Source organism: Nyctibius grandis, chromosome 9 (assembly GCF_013368605.1).
Source record: "Nyctibius grandis isolate bNycGra1 chromosome 9, bNycGra1.pri, whole genome shotgun sequence".
NCBI lineage: Eukaryota > Metazoa > Chordata > Aves > Nyctibiiformes > Nyctibiidae > Nyctibius > Nyctibius grandis.
In genome coordinates, this window is record NC_090666.1 from 25,792,303 (window position 1) to 25,814,368 (window position 22,066).

At 43.3% G+C, this 22,066-nt stretch overlaps 1 protein-coding gene across 3 annotated transcripts in view; it reads right to left on the minus strand.

Annotated features, from left to right (window-relative positions):
• Positions 1–22,066, minus strand: part of ERBB4 (erb-b2 receptor tyrosine kinase 4) — a 660,540-nt gene that overhangs the window by 292,268 nt on the left and 346,206 nt on the right. The gene's annotated exons all lie outside the window — the stretch shown is intronic.

Genomic DNA, 22,066 nt, shown 5'->3' on the forward strand with positions numbered 1-22,066 from the left:
GAATTCTACTTTGCAAGTGACTGGCAAAGCTCAGACCTCCCTGTTGCATTCCCTGGCCATCACACAGCACGGTGCACTACAGTAATTAACATGAAAACGCATGCTAATTCTGTTGATATTTGATATAGAGCAGTGTTGGCTCAAAGTGGTTGTCAAAACCATGTTTGCTGATAATAAACAGTTCCTATGAAAGTGAATGTGGCAGCCTGCAGCCTCAGTGTTTATCATATTACAGTGTTACGGGCTCTCAACTCTCAATATTCATGGTGGGAAATTAAGCTGTAATTTTTGGATGCTAACAGTAGTCAATGTTTAATGTCATTTGGTTCTGGTAGAGCTTTAGGTTGTGTAAGAAATAAAAAGCTAGATACACGATCCATTGTTAAAGTAGCAACTGAAAGAAAGCCTCCTAAAAGGTCATGTTTAAGCATCAAAATAAAAGACACATTCAAACAACTGCACACTTGTAGGGTTTAGAAACAAATAAAACACTCTAGGCCCTAATTCTGTAAACGTTTATACACATGCTTCTCTAAATATTTGGGGAATTACTATTTTATGTCTGTTCCTGACTTTGAACACTTAGTTTTCTAAACCCTAGGCCCATTGTCTGCTGAAATACTCCTAAGCAAATAACAAAACAAAAGAAGAGTACACTAGTTACTCTGGAGATGGGTCTATGCCCTGCTTATGAATCAAAGGGTCCACTTTCCTCCAGCTTGTGCCTGTTAAATGCTCCAAAAGGTTCACTCATTGTTTTCAACAAAAGGCAAGAAGGATAAGCAGATTTGATGCCTGAAACGTTCATTTGGGACAGAGTCACCAGGGGGAACGATGGCACAAAGAGCTGCCGTTCTTCACGGTAGTCAGAAGCAGATCAGAGGAGAAGTGCTCTCAGATGAAGGGCTTTCCCACCTCTCTAGGACATTTGACAGATCAAAGTCAGTGAGTGGCTGGTAACTATCCTAACATCCACTTGGCCCTGAAAGGAGCTAAAATATCATTCCTTACAAACAGCCAAACAGTTATTAAAATTAGGATACAGAAGCTTTTCATAAAGCAGGCTCTCTAGGAAGCCTGTCCTATCCTATCTCGTTCTTCTCCCTGGTCCTCAATAACTGGTCCTGAACACAGTGTTGCTTTACAGAGCTTGTTGCTCTGGTGTTACCCCAGAGCAGTGAGTCTCTGGCTTTCCATTGCTATGCGATTTTTAATTGTAATAAGGGAGTCCTTTCTGGCATTCTTGTGTTGCTAAGGAATGTATGGTTCCTACCCCAGACTGCAGCTTCTCACAGCAATCATATATTCCCTTGGACAAACACATTAATTAAAATGTCATTGTGCCACTTCTTTCTACGTAAGATCAAGGTTTTGTTTTTAAGAAGAACACAGGAACAAGGTGGGAGAAATGCAGAAGTGGGCTATGGGAAGATAATAGCATTACTAATTACATCTTCTACCTGCCTGCAATCCTGTGATACCACTGAAATGGAAGCATGAGATCCAGCAGAAGCAACAGGCTGCCAGTGGGATCCTAGACACTGACCAGCTCCCCCCGTTCCAGTAGAATCAATCTGGATGACTTTACTAAGTTGTTCATGCCTCTCAGCTCTCAGTCACAAGGCTTGGACACAGAAGACAGAGATTGATTTAACGGCGAATTAATGTAATGCTCTGCAAGTAGCTTAGACTGCACCAATTAATCAATTACCCAAGTACATTCCACTTCAATACATTCATTACTATTCTAATCTTTAATCAGCTGCTTGTTCCATGCACTATGCGGTTCCTGCTTTTCTGCATGAAGAACAATATTCACTTTGGAAAGGAAAAACACCACTTCCAGTGCCAAACATCAAAAATCAGAAGTGTGTTGACCGCTGTATAATGTGAACAATCTTGTAACTAATGGCTTACAGACCATGCTGGCACTTGCTGTGGCTTTGTCTGATACACCCGTTAAAAATACTTATTGGAGATTAGTAGCAGAAACTGATCTGAAGAATGTTTTTACCTTCATGTCTCAGCTTGGCACATGCAACTGAAACTTCTACAACCAGCTACTGAATTTCATAAAGTCAGAAGTGCTTTCAAGCTGCAATTTATTTTAGTTTTTTGAAAAAGAGGAAGAAAGTTTGAAGACTCTGCATCCTCTCCAAGTCCTAAGCTGTATCGCTACCCTCTCTCCCCCACTTCTGGCCATAGTTTAGGGTAACTCCATTCCCAGAGGAGACTGCCTACCCCAGCAAGGCCTGATCCAAAGCCCATTTAAGGTTGGAGAACCTCTCCCTTGACTTCAATGGGTGTCAGAGTATGTCTATAACACTCTGTTGTTAATTTTGGGATCCACTTATTCTATAAAACGAGTGATCTTTGTGGGACTGCTTCAAGTCTATCAGTCTATTTGCCCCTACAGGAATTTCACATATTTGTTCCAGTATAGGACAGTTTCTGCCACATAAGCGCTCTGAACCCCTATGACCAGCCAGGAGCTCAGGAAGGGTCTTTCTGTAAGAGCACCTCTTCATCAGCATGCCATGAAGGAGTCCTGGTGACAGAAGACCAGGGGGTGGGGTGCAGGAAGAAAAGTGAGATCTCGGATTGAAGGTAAAAGTGGATCAAAAATTATCTGCAGTAATGAGAAAAATGCATTTGTTGATAACAAGTCCACTGTTTGATGTGCGTACATACTTCACTATCTAGCCTTTCATCAAGAGCTAGAGGATTTATCCTTCAGGCATGAGAGACGAAACAGCTTAAAATGGTCAGTGACCACAGAAAGGATTAGCACATTATTATCTTTTTAATCCACAATATTTACTTTTTCAGGATTTATTGGAGCTAATACAAAAGTGATTAGTGTTCTAGTTTTGCCAAAGTAAGAGGTTGTTTATGACTCCATTCCCACACGTGGCCTGTAATAAACAGATAGTGCTGGCTGGAAAGCGGCCAACAACAGAAAGTTTCATCATCTACAATATATTCACAGAAATAGAAATGACTTGTGCAATTCCAAATAAGTACCTAGACCTTCTAAACGTAAAGTAAAAGTATGTTACATTACCCCACCCTGCAAGCACACAATAAAAGGCGGCATGGAAAGTCCTTCAGCTTTTTTTGCCTTTGTTAGACATGTGCTATTTTTACAAATGTGGTATAACCAGCCCTCAGCATTCCAAGATCTCAGTCAGCCCCCGAGAAGTCATGACTAAAAAATGCTGAGATGTTAAAAATAATAGATGCTACTTTTTGTATATTCATTCTAGCTTCTGAGCATTCAGGATTCATATTTTTCATTTTCACTCCACATTTGTGATGGCTGAAAATGGATTTATTTATTTTTAAATGGAAGCTGAAATTCTCAAGCCATCACAAAAGTTGAGCACCTAAGGTTTTAAGAAGAATCCTCAAATTGACTTTCTCAAACTTGTCTATGTAATTTAAGATGTTCTGTCTCTTCTTCAGAATAGCACAGGAACCTGAGACTTCAGGATTGTGTGTCCCACCCTTTCCAAACTGGACTTGTATTCCTAGAGTGCATACTACGAGGTATTATTAAGGTAAAACATCATTAAAGTTAAAAGGTATTTAGATGGTTAACTCTTACTAATTTGAGTTAGATGCTTCTCTATTTTTAAATATGTGGCCCTTTCTACCTTTTGAAAACAGGTCTTATTATTTTAGACCTTTTGCTTTTGAAACTTGTACTTAAAATATTGCAACGTTAGCAAAAATGTAGAAGAAAACACTGGCAAGCTGAAAGGATGGACAGACGGACACATGTAGAGAAGTAACAAACCAGAAAACTTTCTTCTTCCCATCCTCTTACTTACACCGATTAAATTTGTTTCTATCTGTGTTTGGAGCAGACTTAGAGAACTGGAATTTGTTTCTCCAAACCTCTCTAACACTTAACAGAATCAAACCAAACTCCATAGGTGTAACAACTGAATGCTACCAGTCTTTTATATATTAATAAATTTTTAGCTTTTCAAAGACAGAGGCATAGGAACGCCCTTTAGTCTCACAAATGGCATGAAAGTTATTCAAGGCAAATAGCACAGCTTATCCCTACAAACCCTTGACTGTGATAGCTTTGTCTTGGAGTCAATCCTCTTTGGCCTGTTACAAAAACGGCAAGCAATGTGTGCCTTCACGCACACACAACCCAGTCAGGACTCTTACTCTACTCGGTATTTGAAAACATATCCCAGGCCTTAGTGCATTTGCAATGAATACCTCTACTAAATCTCTCCAGCACGTAAATGTTCCTTTCTTAAGAAAGATGCTAAAATTGAAGGTGAAGAAATATAACTGTGGGTTGTTTCCTCTAGTTCTTCATTCATTTGAGGCTGAAAGGACAACAGACAAGCTCATGACAGGTTTCTTTTCTTCCTTGGTTTGGACTGCAGATCAAAAGTGAATTGCTACAGAACTTTGAAGCGGATTAGGATTTCAAAATGGCTTTTCTCATGTAAAGGTTACATCTGTATTGCAATCACGGTATCTCAAGTAGATGTTCTGGGCTGGCTTCAGACCACTTAGATCTCATACTGTGAACAGTGCGACTTGGGTAGCAGAGAGATCATTTTTGGCCTGCAGCCCAAATGTTTACTTAGTATCTGGGGAAGCCTTTGTGGCCTATGCTGGGTTCCCTTGCTGCACTGCCAAGAGCAGCTGAGCCAGGCAGCCAGCTGGGGCCTAAATCCCTGGCTGCCACAGCGCAGACATGCACTTCAGCACTTGTGCGGACAACCACCTTGCACCACCAGGCCACAGAATTACTAAATTTTTCACACGTTGAGGTTGCCACTCTCCCCTTTCACCTGGCCTGGTGCTTTGTGAGGCAGCACCTGTGTTGCGTACGCTAGATGTTTTGTGTGTGAGCAAATACCTTCACCAAGCACACACACTTGTAAACCCCAGTTTGGACAAAATTTGCATGGTGCTGGACTAACACTTGGCTGTTGTGCTGAGAGCGCGCTGCCAGCTCACACCAACCTTCCCTCTCTCTCCCAGTCTCGGCGCTGGCAGAAAGTGCCTGACCCTAAAGGGAACTAACTCCCTTGTGCTGGGCAGCTGCCAGTTCACCCCACTCTGCGGTGCCAGAGCAGCCCAAGGGGACAGGGAAATGCCAGAGCTGTCCCAAGTAACAAAGTTATAAAGGATGTAAACTATATTTAAATCAGTTGTCACTCTCTTTCCATTCCCTGTATGCATTTCGTACCTGCATCTCAGTTTCCATTAGGATTGTTGCTTGTAGAGCGGGGCTTTTAAGACAACAGTGCAAAAAGCTCTTGCAAGGATCAGGTAATATACTTCGCAATCACATGGCAGACAGGTGGAAAACATGAAAGGAAAACAGTCAATAGCTGTTTGCTGTCTCACCCCCTCTGAACTGCAAAAAATTTCTTAGGGAGCTGTGAATTACTCCCCTATTGTTCATGCTACATTATTGTTTTGAAGTGACTCATGCCTGTGTTATTTGGTTGCTTTGTTTGCCTTATCAGTTTGCTGGGTGATGTATAATTTAAAAAGTCCTGTTTTACCACCTCACTCACCAATCCCGTTAGATAATACACCAAATGTGACAGCAAGAAAACACAATATAAACTTCAACCCCTGCAGCTTCCTTGGGTATTTATTGAAACTCCCTTCTGGGATACGTGTCTTTCATCAGAAATGGGTCTGTGCTACAAAAGCCAGTATTTGTTTCCTGGCGACATCCATGAGCATGACAGTTTGTTGACATAAGAAAGCACAGACTGTGATAGCAGGTGAGGCTGGACAATCCTCTCCAAGCGCTCAGCACCCTCAGCTTCCTGACAAAACCTCCCAGGAGGTACTTAGCATGTGGAGATACACCTGGAGATGGTGATCGCAGATAAGAACTAGACAATACATTTCTAAGTGCTGGGCTAGTTACCCCATGAACGTTTGCCACAGAGAACAAACTCCGTGCTTCTTCTCCTGCACATGCTCTCCCCTCACTCTTTCAGCCCCAACCACTGTGGCCCGTGCTGCTGACTGCCCGAGTGATCTGGAGTCCTCGCTCCTTTCACCTCTTCTCCAGGACCTCAATCCGTGTAACACAATTGGCACCACCTCTGTTCTAATATGGCCTTTTTTGTCTATCGTTGAATCTAGAGCTCCTGTTCAGGCTCTTCTCATGTCTTGACAACAGCATTTCTCCTTTAAGTAGGAATTTTACCCTTCTCCGTTTCCTTCCAAATTCCACTGTGTGACTACTTCTCTAGCTCACCACTCTAATCATGCCTTTTTCTTCTCCCCCCCTTTTCATGCCTCCTCATCACATCAAATAAAAGCAAATTTTATTCACTTTCAGGATCATCCAGAGCCTATCATTCTCTCATACACTATTTATATCTTCTCCCACCTTCAACAAGCCTGTCATGCCACCTTTCATCAAACACAAGATACATTTTCAAGCATCTTTTGTTCTTTCTTCTGTGTTGTATCTCAAAGACGTGGACATCCAGCAAGTTATCTCATTGACCTCTTTCAAATCCTTCCCCTCAAACCTTCTTTGCCTTCATACAGAAGTTAAACTTGGCTGCCTTGGTAGCTATGGATGTGCAGAACTGATGCTCCCCATGAGAAGCTGCTCTGTCTCCCTATGTTCACTTTACCCACCTCTGCCCACCTCTACCCACCTCTTTGGGTCCACTGGTGGCCTCCTGTCTTAATCACACTGAGCTATTTAGGGCAGGGGCTATTTTTTTTCACTCTTCTCCTATGAATTTCTGAGTCGTGACTGGGAAGTGCTGCTTACAGATGAGTCCTATGTAAACTGAAGACACGTGTTCAAGAAAAAAAGTAGCTCAGGTCTATACATTGACATTTACAAAAGTTTACATTTACGTGCAAACTCTTTACTTAAAACATGAACACAGCCCCTAATTTAGAAATGCCTATGCGGAAACACTTTTCTCAACAGGTAAGAGAAAGTTCAATGTTTACTGAGAGTAGTTTCAGGAGACTGTGCTGTTGCTGTTTAACACTGTCCCACCACCTAAATCTTGGTAATAAGGCAAAAATAAGCCAAAACACAGTCCTGTAAGCCATTTAGGGTGCCAAGAGCATATACATCACCAGTTATCACAGCTCAACCATTGAGCAATAATTTATGAACAAGCGACTCATGAACCTGTGGTAACTTGCACACCTGCAATCATAGAATCATAGAATGGTTTGGGTTGGAAGGGACCTTAAAGTTCCAACTCCCCTGCCACAGGTAGGGACACCTTCCACTAGACCAGGTTGATCAAAGCCCCATCCAGCCTGGCCTTAAACACTGCCAGGAGGGGGCATCCACAGCTTCTCTGGGCAGCCTGTTCCAGTGTCTCACTACCCTCACAGTAAAGAATTTCTTCCTAACATCTAATCTAAATCTACCCTCTTTCAGTTTAAAACCGTTCCCCCTCATCCTGTCACTACTTGTCCTTGTAAAAAGCCCCTCTCCCGCTTTCCTGTAGGCCCCCTTCAAGTACTGGAAGGCTGCTATAAGGTCATCTTCCACATCCTGTCTTCACGGAGGACTAAAGGGACACCATGGCCCTCACTGCAGGCCCAGTGGCCAGCACAGGAAGATGATGGGTTAGGTTTCAATTTCTTTCCACACTGTCAGTTGAGCAGAGTTTTGGTCACAAGTGTTAGTTTGGGCACTTAAGATTAGCCCTTGATGGCTGAGATAAAAAGAGCCTGTCAGCTTAATGTTTGAAGAAACTCTGGTATATAGGACAAAGAGACACCAAGATCAGCCAAAGCTGAAAGACACTGAAAAGGGAAAGAAACAATTGCTTAAAGGCTCTTAACTGTTCTTGTTTGGCTTGGGAGGCATTAGGCAGGATGGTAGAGAAGTAGGTCTGTAAGCCTTTTGTTCCTCTTCCTTTACGCAGGTACTAGGTAACAGTGCGCCTGGGAGCAAAAGCATTAAATAGTCTTTTTCAAACAGCTGCCTTGCAGAAAGGAAGCTGCTACTAAGGTATTTGGGCAATGCTAGCATCAGTCCAAGGTCAAAATTAGGGACAAGGTTAATAGGGCACCCCAGCATTACAGCCAGCAGGGCAAGAGATAGCTTTTCCCCTCCAGTTGCATTGACTTTTCCCCTAAGTTGTCACGTTGCTCTTGGTCAAAGCAGTAGCAACAAATAAGAAAAGCCTGTTCCTCACACAAGGCTTGCATTGGTTAACTAAAACCAGTTTTGAAGTCAAGTCAGTTCAGCAGATATGAAATCCCAAGTGAATGCACTTAACTTAGGGCACAGACATCAATTTAGCTCATCTGAGTTACTGAGGTAGGCTAAATCAATACAAGGCACTTGTAAATGGATTTAAAAGAACATTCATGTGGGGTTTGTTCCAATTTAACAAGTTGTGTTAAGGAGCAATTTTAGTTAAACCCAAGTAAGTTTTCTTTGTGGGCTATCCTTAAACCCTAGATGATGACACTAATTACCCATATAAGAAAGCATAGAGGAAAGCAACCCTTGTATCTCCAAGCAGGCTACCCTGAGTCTCTGCATCAGTTCCCACAGAAGATGGATGTCAAACCTGCCATCAGAACCTCATATCATAAACCTCCCACTGCTGGGTCAGTGAAACCGCCGTCATGCCATGCCAAAGCTCATAAACACCAGTCACATGCTCGTACCAAAGACAGAGCCAGGGACCTCCTCCAGTAACCTCTGAGATGCTGCAAACAGCACAGCTTCTGTCTTTGAAGCTATGCCTCTGCTGAGTCAGAAGCAGCAAGAAGGCTTTCTCATGTTGCTCATGGAAAGACCTCAGACTCAATTTGGATACCAACAACAGAGAAGATCAAAAGAGTTTTGAAATGGCCCTGTAAGGCATGGGCAAACAACCCACCTCCCTAGTTGTAAGCCAGTGCTCGCCAGGACACACAACCCCAACCAGAATGGCCTCTGCAGCCATGCAGCTATCACGTGTACCACACAGCACACAAACTCACCACCCCAGCATTTGGGAAGTGGGAAGGAAGCTGCAACTCTATTTGCCCAGCTCCCTCCTCCCCTCCATAAATCCATGGCTGTCCCTTGAGAAGGTTGTAAAAGGATGACATATGCTATAATGCTTATCTGAACTCAACTAGACTGAAGGTCATCCCTTCCAACCCTCCCTTCCTCAACAACAGGACATTATTTCCATGTCTCATAGTTTCTTTCCTAGGACTGGTACAGTAAGGTAAACTGCCACAACCTGTCTCCACACAGGCAAACTTTACCTCTTCCCAGAAACACACAAAGAAAAATAAGATGGAGGGCAGCTGTCTCCAGAGAAGGATGCAAGAAAGAAGAGTTAGGATATATGTTCAGGAAGCCCATGCGACATTTGGCCCTCCTGCTGCAACAAGCAAGCAATAATCTGCCCCATCCAAATACTGTGGGATGGAAAGTCTCCTGAGCAGAGAAGCACGCAGGCAGCACTGCCACTTCTTCCTCAGAAGCAAAGCAGTAAGGTTGGATAGGCTCACTGACAAAACAGTGATTGCAATTATTTGTTTTTTCTACTTATACCAGTGGCTAAATTAACAGATTGATGTTTACTTCCAGCCACTGCTACCAGCCTGAAGGGGAAACGGAGCAGAATGAGGTCAGCAGAGGGCTCATTCAACCCATCAGTATAGTCAAATTTGCTCAGCAGAGCTTTGATTACTTTTCTAAACTTCAAGGCTGGTTTGTGGTAAGAAACTTTTTTAGAAAGGGAGGAGTAAAAGGCTAAAACTAAGGCCACATTAAGATATTAATAAATCTCTCAACTAGCAAACCTATTATCTTTATTTGGGAAGCCGAATGCTTCTGAATATTATATCAAAACCACTCAGCTCTGAACATCCAGAAGTCTTGCTCTTGGATGAAATGGGAACTGTAGTGAGATTTACTGAGCTCGCATGGGGCTAACTGTACAGCCCATGGGATTAAGCTGTTATGCAGTCACAGCCATTAAAATATCGCTCTCAGCTCTCCTTCTGACACACACAGAGGAAGATGCTGCCCTTGCAACCTTACCCTATGCGTATTTTAGCCCAGTGCCTCCTTTTAAGACATCAAGTGTCACTTAAAGAGCAGCACTCTCTAAAGCAGAAGAGCCTCTGAGTCCAGCCATTGCTGAAGTGTTACATGACTGTCACCTTCACTTGACAGCAGTGCTACAGTGCGCACCAGGAACTGGCCTGTATCAGCACTTATGTGTGACCGCCAGAAGCACAGCTACCACAAGTAATAGTTAACTCAGCAGGAGCAAAGAAAACCACAGCCGTGCAGACACAACATCATTTCAGAACTGTGTTGGGGAAAGACAAAGAAAAGGAGACAAGTCCTGATCCACCCAGTTCATCTTGTACTTGGAGCATTCCAGAACAGTAAACCCTTCCACCTTTGACCACCTTTGCTGCTTCCCCAGCACAGCCTCCAAAGAGGGGCTCAGACAGCCGTGCTGACAGCCTGAGCCGTCAGCAGTACTCCAAGCTGGCTGGCTGCACCTGTGTGTTACTGTGAGCAAACACCAGCTGGGGGCAACTCTCAGTAGTGGGGCTTTGACATCTAACTGAAGAGTAGCATAAGTCTCATGTTAAAGAAATAAATAAACAGCACTTTGGTCTGTAAAAAGAGCCAGCAGTATGCTTCCTTCTTGGGGAAGGAAAAAAAAACCAGAGATCATAGTATCACCATCTCAGAACAAAATGCAATTCCTGCTTGGTTCCGGTGAGGCTGACAGAGAGCAGCAACACTACGACATGCTGCCAGTCTCTGGACATCGTGCCAATGCTGGTCAACGTCCGACTTCTCCAGAACACAGCTCATAACTATTGATTAAACATGAGGGAAAATCTGCAATCAACCCCCACGGGCTTGTTCCACAGCCTTTTCTTACACAGCTTAGGGCACAAACAGTAAGCTGTGTTGACCCCAGCTTCCCCATCAACCACATATGGGACAAGGAGCTTTGCCTTTATCTTCCTTCCATTTGTCTTACCCTTTTCTGCATTACAACTTTTTTATTATTATTGTTTGCCTCTCCTCTGCATTATGTTTTTTATTAGTGTTTGCAACACTGTGCTCCGGATAATGGATCTTCAACTGGCTGAGGCTTACAAAGAATTCAAGTATTAGGGGAAGATAATCATTATTATTTCACGGAAATGAAACTCAGCTAACTCAACCAGAGATGAGAAACCCACCTCCTGGAATACACATCTACTTTGCTTCTCATACAAAGCTACTACAGAGTAATTTCAGTAGGATCTGGACTGGGCCTTTCAGACAGGGAATGAACTCAGTCATGACCTAATGCTCACCGCAGTTTGCCACTAATTCAGGTGCACTTATCTGACATTGCTTTGGCTTAAAAAAAGGAACCAGAATGCTTTTATAAAAGAAATTATAACAACAGTAAACCAAGGGAACCACTCCAAGACACAATGTGCTCCTGCATTTAATTTTCCACTCCAGAACCAGACAGAGACATACTTGGAGCCCAGAGTTAGTCATATCCCTTAAAAATTAGCAGAGATGCAGAAATCAGGGCTATGCATCCAGTTTAACCTCAGAAGTGGTTGCTGCCTGCTCTAAGGACATCCACAGCAGTCTGTAGCCAGTATATTGGGTTAAGTTCAGACACAGCAGCAAGCAGCTCCTGAAAAAAAGACAATTTACCCTGCCAAGAAGCAGGTAGCTCACGTCAAACCATGTTGACAGACCTGCACCACAACCAGCAGCTGAGCTGATTCATTTACAACTTGCTCTGTATATCTGTTTTCCATTGGACACACTCTTACAACAAAGGAAGTTATCTTATGACTGATACTGGGATGAAGTATGAGCAGAAAACAACTTTTCAACCCTTTTTAAGTTTTTGGAATACCCTTAATTTCCTAGACCAGGTAAACAAGCCAAGATCAGATACTTCAGTGAGCTGAAACTCGATGGAAAAGAAAATTCAGTCTAAAACGTATTCAATTATTATTGTTCAATTAACACAAATTATTGTGGTTTTTTGGTTGAAAATGCAAATTAATTTATAGAACAAAGCACAAAAAGCTGTTTAATATCATAAGCCATACATCTTAATTTTTAAATGATAGTGCCTGACAATTTCAGTGCTTTTCCCCTTGTTTTTTAAACTACTCTTTTCTCACAGAAAACTTCCCTGTCAGACACTTTGCAATTTAAAAAAGGTTGTCAAAAAATTTGCTACTAGCTCTAACTGAAGTCTGCATACAGGAGATTGGAGCAGATGAGCTTCTCTCGTCCCACACAATAGTTTTGGCAAGAACACCTTGAACCTCTCCATGTAAAACAGCTTCTGCATCCTGCCCTCAGGTACCCATGCCCCAGAGCCATTTTCGAAGCTGACTGACTCCACAGCCCCTACACTGTGATGGAACCAGCTCCTAGAGTTTTCACAGCCGTTAGCATCAATCTGAACGCATGCCCAGCTGACCAGTTAAAAAACACCACCACAAAAAAAAACCAAAAAACAACACCACAGTCTCCTCTCTCCAGCACAGTAGACAGAGCCGTCTTCGATGCTGCCCTTCCTTCTGCGCCCCCATGTCAGGAGTACCTATGGTTTCAAACCCAAAGCACGTGGTTATGCTATTTCTGACGGGCAGAAGCAGAAGCCAGCTCCCGGGGGAACTCCAGCACGAGCACAGCATTGTACAATGATTGGCCAGATGGATGCCCTCTCGCTTCTAAGCCTTAAAGAAATGAAAGAACATCTATGAAAGTTTCACCAAGGGGGGGGGAAAAAAAAGGAAAAAAAGGAAGGCAAAGGGGTTTCAGAGAAGACAGTCCCTTGAGCGATTTCCAAACATCAAAGAAAAAGGCCTCCAGCATGTTCTCCTCATCTGATACCTTTGTTCCCCAACTCCACGCCTGCAGGCACGTTCCTAGCGATGCACAAAAGGCTCCTACAGCCCACGGACAGCTCTGCCTCCACACACATTACCTCCCCTCCCGCTCGGATTACCTCACACTGTCACTTCAGACCAATCAAATTTCATTTTATATGGAAAGTGGCTCTCATGAAGCTAGGTGGGACCAACTGGGGAGTCTTGAGTCCCAGAGAACTCCGCCAGTGCTGTATCAGACGTGCTCCTGTGCAGCCTGTCTGCTTCTTCATCTGTAATACAGTTACAGTTCAGGTGAGTCCTTCTGCTATGCCATTAGATTGTGGGGCACATCCTTGGGTGTTTCCCACTTCCCTACCTGTGCTCACACAGCGATTTCCCTTCTTCTACAGGTCTGCATTTCTATTTTTTATGCTCCCCTCAAGATTACCTTTTCCTGCCCATCTCTGCATTTGCCTCAGCGGCTTTGCAGTGATGCAGAGCAGGCGGCTGCATGTTTCAATGTTTACAAAGCATACTCACAATCACAGCATGCCCAGCTGCCCAGAACTGCTGCCCTTGAATCCATCCCTGTCATCACATCCACTCTCACAGGCAGAGCGTGGGTAGCAAATGAGGCAGGCCAGGGAAGGGTCTCTGGAGACAACTGTAATTGTCAGTCCCTTTTACTTCCCCCAGTCACGTAAGGAAAGTTCCTGATGGTAAAATCCTTGCTCCTCATCAGGAACTGCTGTTATCTGTGTGCAAATTCAGAAGCAGAGCTCATATGGGTAAGCTAACAAAAGAGTTTTCCTCACCCTGGAAACTGGAGGCAGGACCCACCAGCATAGCACTGCAGGCAGATTCAATCTGTTGGAACTTCGTCTTTCATAGACTAACACAATGCACCCTCATAACAGCTGCATTCCCTTTCACACCCCAAGATACAAAAGCTTGTGTGAGCAAACTCAGTTTCAGATAAACTCTTAACAAACTGCCGCTCGCTCCTGGCCCTGGACTGCTGCACATCTCAAGACTGCTGCAGACCCACTCAAGTTAAAACTGCCCCATGTTGGTTTTGACGAGACCAGTCCCAGTGCTGGCCAGGCTGAGACTTGCAAGCTGCAGGGAACAGGTTTGTGTGCAGGCATGGAACAGTCAACCTGGGATGAAGCTGGTCAAGTGGAAGGCAGGAGCACTTGCCTCTGTCAGCCTGCAGGCAGTGAAGGCTACGTGACAGTCTTGCCCCTGTGCCCAGTGTTTGGGAGGGTTTCTTTGCCTCCTCTGTCTGCAGGGGCTTCCCTGGAGCTAGATGTAGTAAATAAAACAGGTTTTGGTTCATTGCCTCTCCAGTCCCTCCATATACAGTTTCTAGAGAATTTCCCTCAGTAGCAAATGACATGAAAATCAACAGGCATGACAATATCCTAGGAACACCAGTTATTTCTACCGTGTCAACCTAGGGGTCTGATCCAACCTCCTTTGAACTCAGTGGGACTTCTGTGTTTGCAATGAATGGTGCCCTAAACCCCAACTCCTTATTCCTATAGGTTGGCAAGAAAAGAGAGCTCACTCTTGGATTTGGGTTTAAATCCAGGTCTGTAAGCATACTCTGCCTTGAGACATACACTGCCTCACAGACAGAGGCTGCAAAGCCACTGAAATGCCTTTGCTGAGCTTTGCTGATCTTTAAGCTAAGACACTAAACTTGACACCTGATCCCCAGAGTTTCATGCCATTTTGAGCCCTAGACATCAGCAGCCCCACATTGCTGGAGGCTGGTCCCTCTGTCCCACCAGTGGCTCACAGCTCACATCTCCGTTGCAGGTGGACAGAGAGAGCCCACCACCCCGTGGCAACTGAATTATCTTGCTCAGTAACCTGCCTTTTGCTAGGGAGTGCTGACAGGTTACGTTCCCCATGTAACACAAGACTTTAATTATTTTACAAAAGCACCAAATTCCTTGTGAGCTGTAGCCTGTCAGAAGGAAATAAGAAAATCAATGAATTCAGAAGACTGTAGAGGGAAAGAGGAAAAAAAAAAAAAATAAACCCACTGAAACTAACACTTCTTTCATTCATCTGAACTGAAGAAGATATACTACTGGAGTAGCAAGGATTTTAATTTCTAAAATACCTAATCAAGACCAGAACTTGGCCTGGGCTGTGGAGTACAACTAGCTCTTTCTTTCCTTTCCAAGCAGGTGGGAAGCTGGGATATATTTTTTCAGCAGTGCTGTTGCTATAAACTGTAAGATTTCTTCCTGACTGCAATGCTTATTGCATTTTACTTAAGTTATAGTGTAGCTCAACACAGATCTGTCTGCCAAAGTTGTGTGTTTTGAAATGCCACCCGTTCCTGACCTGCATGATTACTCTGGAGGGATTACTCTGTTCAGATGTTTAACTCCCTGTGAAGCACATGGCCAGAGAAATCCCTGCGCTGCTAAAGCTCACGAGTCACTGAAGTCAGGCAAAGCTGCTCCATTACTGGAAGGCTTCAGTATTACTGGATTTATCTTGATTGCCCATATTTCTAAAAAGCTAAAGCCTGTTTCACACCTCCAGAACACAGACAAATTCTTACTTCATAATTGAATAATGCACAGAAAGAACTACTGCAGAGAGATGAAAATGAGAACCTGCCAAGAAAAAGAATGAATGGCATTATTATTTTACATGGCATTATCAGGTGACAATGGCAGCATACCTGGATGTATTTTATAATGACATTTAAACTAACACTTGTTGATGTTAAAAGTTGAATTCCACATCACACCAGATCCTCTCTCAGTAGCATTTTCACACAAAACTCTCAAAATTAGTCTAAATAAAGTAGGCAAGCATTGTTGGCTCTGTTGTAGAAGTGGTGATTCACAACAGAAAGCAGCAGAGGTGTAGGTTACCATAGGGCGAGGAAGGATTTCCTCTATCTACTCTAGATCCCAGTCCTTCCAGTCCACTACCCTTAAGTATACGGCTGTTGGTCAAAGAAGACCCTGAAAGCCCAGGACAACGTGCTTCTGTTTGCAGAGATCACAGTTAGACAGTAACAATCTGCTGTGTTCAGCTTGCTGGGTCATTTAGCCCAAGCCCAGGACCCAAGTGATGTGGTTAACGCTACTTCTAAAGCTAGCCAGGCACGATGCTAGCTCAAGGATGCCTGTACAGAGCTCCGCTGCATGGTGTAGACATGCCTTGAGTCAGCTATCATTAGCTGGTATTAATCCTGACAGAGAACCCTGAACGTAACATCCTTAAAAGGCCTTAAGTGGGAGTTAAGCATTAGTTAACTTATAAATTAAAGTGTGAATTAAATTACCGACTGAAGAAAGTAAAGGGCAATTTAAATTTCAGTTCATATGAAGTCAAAGCCAGTAAGACAATTTACACCAGCTAAGGATTTGGCCTAGTTTCTCCTCACGATTTTAAGCCCTGTTTCTGTTGCAGGAGAAGCTGCATGATGTGAAGTTATCCTGCTGCATGACACTGGAGACTCACATCAAAGATTCTGCCTATTACTTTCAATAAACTTACTTTTAATAGACCATTTGCAATCCACTATATGCATTTCATAGTTTATGTGAAAATATTAGGGGCAGGGGGACACCAGCAAACAACTTTCTGAGGGATCCTTTGAATTTCCAGCTAAAAACATTTACCAATATATCGTTATTATGATGAGCTTTTTGTTTAATTCCGTGCCATAATAATTCCAAACAAGGTTGCACATTTCTAACACTAGAGAACTGAAAACAGCAAAGTGCTTTGAAATAAAGAAAACTGAGCATAAATTGTTAATCAACAAGTTGCAAAGAATCACAGACATCAGTTATACCATTTAGCATGACAGAAGCATATCCAAATCCTTCAGAGAGATTGTGCAAAACTCTAGCCTTACTGAAATTTAAAAAACAATGTCCCACCCTTGTTACTGAACATCATAAACTCATGAGTATAAACCTTATGGGGCTCAAAATCAGTATATATTTCTGGCCATATACAATATCTATTTGCCTTGATACCACCTGTGAGCAATTTTCTGCTAGCTGGAGGCAGTTGCTCCTCAGCCTGCAGGTCCCTTATCTGGGATTCCTCAGGGCCACGTCTGCAGCCCTAAGCAGAGGAGTGCCTGGAAGTGTTCCCAGGCACTGATGCCAACTGGCAGGGAGCAGCCTGAATCCACGCTAGTAACTGCCTCCGCGCTCAGCACAGGGTGGCTGCACACCGACTCCCAGCAGAGATCAGTCTCCGGACTCCCTTGGCTGTCAAATCACGCCTACGATGTCTGAGCAGAACAGTAGCTGGAATGGGGCATTTTTTTTCCCAGGAAATAGTCTAACAGCGTGCTGGGGGAGACGAGGCAGACATCCACTAGCAGGCACGCTTGCATTCATGAGCGTGGGGGCAGCCACAAGCCTTGGCCCTTCTTTCCATAGGTGTGAGGTGAGCAAGGGGAACCCATGGCAGGTCCTGCACCATACCCCTGAGGTCTGTGCCACCACACAGAAGAGCCCTCCTTTCCCACAGCCATGCTTGAGGTGTTCCTCCCTTTTCTCCTACCCGCCAGCCAGTCAGCAAAGATGTGCCGGGATACAAACACCTCTGTGGTCTGTGCAGCTCTGAGGATATAGGGAAAAGAGCGCTCCTGGGCAGTCACAGAACCACTGCAACTTCTCCTACGGGGCAGGTAACTCCTGCAGCAGCCCTGCACACAGAGGGTACCAAAGGGGTTTTTTCAACAAATTCCTCATTCCTCCAGGTATCCTAGCCACACCTCGCTGACGTCAGGGATGCAATGCCTTGCTCACCTGTTACACAGGAAGCCTGAAGCAAGTTACATATTGCTTTTTTCCCAGCCTGCCCCACTAGTACAAAGCCGCAGCGATTAAGGAATATGCCGCAATCAGCATACCCCAGTCTCGTCCGCTCAGGCTGGGTGTCACACACAGGCGTTCGCATCTCTAAACACCGTGAACTCAGCAGCGGCTCGTGCAGTGTGCGTAAGGTCCGAGGAAAGGTTTTGCTGACATAGGCTCAGGGCTTTGTGATCAAGGCAGTAAAAACGGGGTGGCCTTAATCCCTGCCGCAAAAATGCTTTCTGTACAGTCACATAGCGCCAAAGGAGCTCGGGCCCTCAGCGGGTATCCAAGTAAGATTTCCAAAAACATTGTAGGTTTAAAATGTGCACAGTGAACAAAACTGAAAGAAAATTCAACTCCTCCCACGCCCATCCCTCCAACCTGATCAAGCTGCCATGTAATTGTAGCAAATGAGCATTTTCTATTTCTTGGGGGGGTGGAAAAGAAAATGCAAATGTTATAGAAATGATCATAGAACTTTAAAATTTTGTTTTATGAAACAACTAAAATAATTTTAATCAAAACCTAAAAAAAAATGAAACCTATTACAAAAGTTTGTAGAAGGGGAAATTTCCAATAGATCACTTTCTACATCGAGTGAAGATGGTCCTTTCCCTATGATTCTCCTGCCCATCAAATTAGATTTTCTTTCTTTGGCTATCACTGACCAAACCCTTTCAGCTACAATATGCATTTGTCACTTGAACCTCAGTTATCTTAATTTATTGTTTTCTGCATTCCTGCAAAACAAGCAGATAAGAAATGACATATTTTGCTGTTTTTTTGTGTTACTGAACTAATCACTGCTAAGGCCACTTTATTCTAATACATTAAAGTAATTCAATGGTTGCACAGGCACACGCAGGGGAGCCTCTGTCCCCAAGGCCAACAGGGCAGATGAGGTTATCACTGCTCAAAGATACATCATTTGCTTTAGATCTCTCTTATTCATCTTCACTCAGAGGAAAATATGGGATACTTCCTAAGTGGTTTTGGCACTTGTGAGTTATCCCTCTTTCCCCACTCATGAAGATGAATGCCATAATGAAACGCAGCCATCAGGCATTCTCTATATGTGGTGTACTCAAAGTGTGAACAATGATTATGCCCTTTCATTGGCTAAGTTAAGGTTGACTGCCCAGCTACCTGGGGAAGACAGGAATGATTTGCACTAGCTCACAGGCAATGAATGAAAGAAGGTGGCGTACCTTCTCCCTCAGCATCGGTTATTCTGCTAGTCTCAGGCTGAATAATACATTCAGTATGTCAAACCTTCCTGTTTACTTTAAGGCTACTTGGCAGCTGAATCTGCAAGCTGAGATGAGTCCAGCTGAGATGGCAGCAGCCACTTCATTAGTTCAATGTCTTTCTGTTTTTGACACTTCTGTGGAACCACTGGCTAACGTTTTTGTAACAAGTGAGAAAAGGATTTTTATAGGTAAGAGCTTTTTGCAAGTGTCACATGAATTTTAGGACATGGTCCTGGCCTGCACTACACAAACAAAACTCCCTTTCATATTGACAGACATCATGAGTGAGAACTGGATCATGTTTTCTGTGCGAGATAAAACTAACTGCCTTTATAGCTGTCATTTTTTTATAGCGTAAGGGAGGAAATTCAAGCATTTAAAGTTACATTTAAATATGAAAACCTGATAGACATATCTGGCAATAAACACACAGCTGTTAACAACACACTGAAAATAATGCAATGGTACTGCACAAGAGGCTGAAACCCTGTCACTGGTTAAGTCTGAGGATAATCTGCAGGTAAAAGCAGCTTCCTCATTTATTTAACACAGGGAGTAGTGTTTGTATTTGTATATTGTGCAGTACTGGGCAGAAATACCCTCAGGATCCCATCATCCAGACACTGCACAAATAAGAACGGAACTTCCCAAACTTCTGTGAATGAGGTATAAGCCCTGGGAAGACAGTTCTTCACATGCAAGGCAGGAGTTATGTTTATATTTTACTAAAGTGGAAGAGATGCACCATTGAAAGCCAATCTCTTGAAATCTGCAGTGGACTAGAAGCTTGAAGGATGCAAGCTCACGGAGGCTGCTTCATTTTAAATTTAATAACAAATCACTGGTTGTCTCTGATGTAAATATGGAGCAGTTGGTAGACACAGGATAGGTTCAGACAGCTGATCTTTCACAGCCTTGCAACGTCACCGACTCCCACACCCACCATTTTTTTTTATGCAGCTACTAATGCTAAGGACGTGTTAGGAAAATAAATCAACTATTAATATGCTCCAAGGAAAGCATTTGCAACAAGAAGCAGGTTGTGGGTTAAAATTCATCTTATCCAGTCTACAAAATGGTCAAAGAACAGCTGCTGAAGAGACTCATGAGCACATGTTATCTAGAAAATATTAAGAGTATTTAGAAGCACACACTGGCTCATATTCAGCACCCAGAAGCTATTTTAAGTGCTCAGTGGAGACAAGCTAGCGTTATTAGGGCACTTGTCTTCCAAGAGACAACAATACATTTTGAGCCAAATAATTCCATCAGAGGGCTTTGTAAACACCTAAATCAGATGAAGCAGCTGTGATGATCTCATGTTAGGAAAGATTCAGAGGCTGAGCTAAGGCAGATTTTCTTATGATACCTGAAAAGAAAATCAAGCTATTTGCTGGGCAGTTTTGGTGCTATGCCTATCACAAAAAAAAAAAGCGGCTTCCAGAAAGAATCCCTGGAGTCAGACAAACTACCTAGTGGTGCAGGGCAGCTGGTTCAAGAAAATCTTGAGCTGGAGCCTACAAGATAAAGGTTTTTTTAGCTTGCTGAGGAGCAAAGCCATGGCTAAACAAGCACTGAAAATATAATCCTCACTTCCTGGCTGAACAGCAGCCTCAGACCCAAGAGGAAAGGGTTCCAGTCCTTCTCTGGGCTTGGCCTCACATCACCTCTGTGTCTCAATTTCACACAGCCTCGTGTTTTTTTACAAAGCATTTTGAGACACACAGACAAGACCAAGCATACGAAGAAACAGATAACACTATTATTACCCGATGCTATGACTCTGTATTATGTGAAGGCATACACAGTCACAATGAACACTCTAAATAAGAAAGACTGGAAGAAATGTGGGAAGAGAAGAGGAGGAAATTGGATTATGACAGTGACAGAGAGAAGATTAGTAGATGGCAGGGATTTAGAGACCTTGGGAAGCACTCTGATATTAGCATGATGGTCTCAGTAAAGAAAATTATTAAAAATATGACCAGAAGAAAGAGTCTGATCAGGAAGAGTCAGTCAAAACTGTTTTATTTTGTAAAATATTTCAAGCCTCCTTTTCCCTCCCATTTTTGAAAGCTTAGCTGTACGGCCCAGTGAGGCTTGAATAACAAAGAGCTGTAAGCACTTGTGTGCCGCACTGAATACTGTGACATGAAAAAAGCAGAGAGTGAAGGGTGCCTAAATATAGTTCAGAAGGCTCCCACCTCTCTGTACTCAGGTTCAAACTCCACATCCAGCTCAGGTCAGTGATTTTCAGTCAGCATTCAGCCACTAGCAGAAATAAGGCCATTTCACAATCGCAAAAGCTTAGTGTAGAAATGATCATAGATGGTGAGGAACCAGGTATAAATAAAATACTTCCAGTGAACTGCCTAAAAAGAGTTTGCCACTGCCTGCACTTTATTAAATTACAGTCCAGTGATATTTAGCCAATTTTTAATCTCCCATACCACTGACTGTAGATCCTTGTCTAGGAGAAATGAAATGTTGATCTACCCCACATCACGATTCAGCCCTGAATTTACAGATAAACTTAGCTTAAATTTTTGTCTCAAGAAAATAAGCACTTTTCTCACTACATACAATACACTATTTTTGCTTAGAAAAGGGAGTTCTAAAATTAAATACACCAAAGATAGTCTTGCCCTCCCATCCTCCTCCTCTCCCACTATGCCTCAGTGCAGGAGCAATGGTGATGTAGAGAGCAGCAAGAGCAGCAGCAGAAGGGATGCTAAAGCTAAGATAACTTCGCAGAAAATACATAACACCTGAAGCAACACATGCAATAACCAAGGATCACAAGGAAGCCAGCACACTCATGTTCTCGCAACTAAGAAAAAAGTTAATCCACTCTTTCAACAACTATTCTTGCTTTGAGTATGCTCTTGGCATGAATTCCATACACAGCCTTTGATCAGTACTGAGAAAAGCACAGTTGTGAACCAAAAAAGGAATGAAATAAAGTACCAACGAGCCTCTCAAACAATGTACGATTGCCAGCTTCTCGTGGTACCTCTGTTATTTGCAGAATGCAAGTGACTGAGGGTACTGGGGCAAATATTCAACAAGCTCATTTTTTTC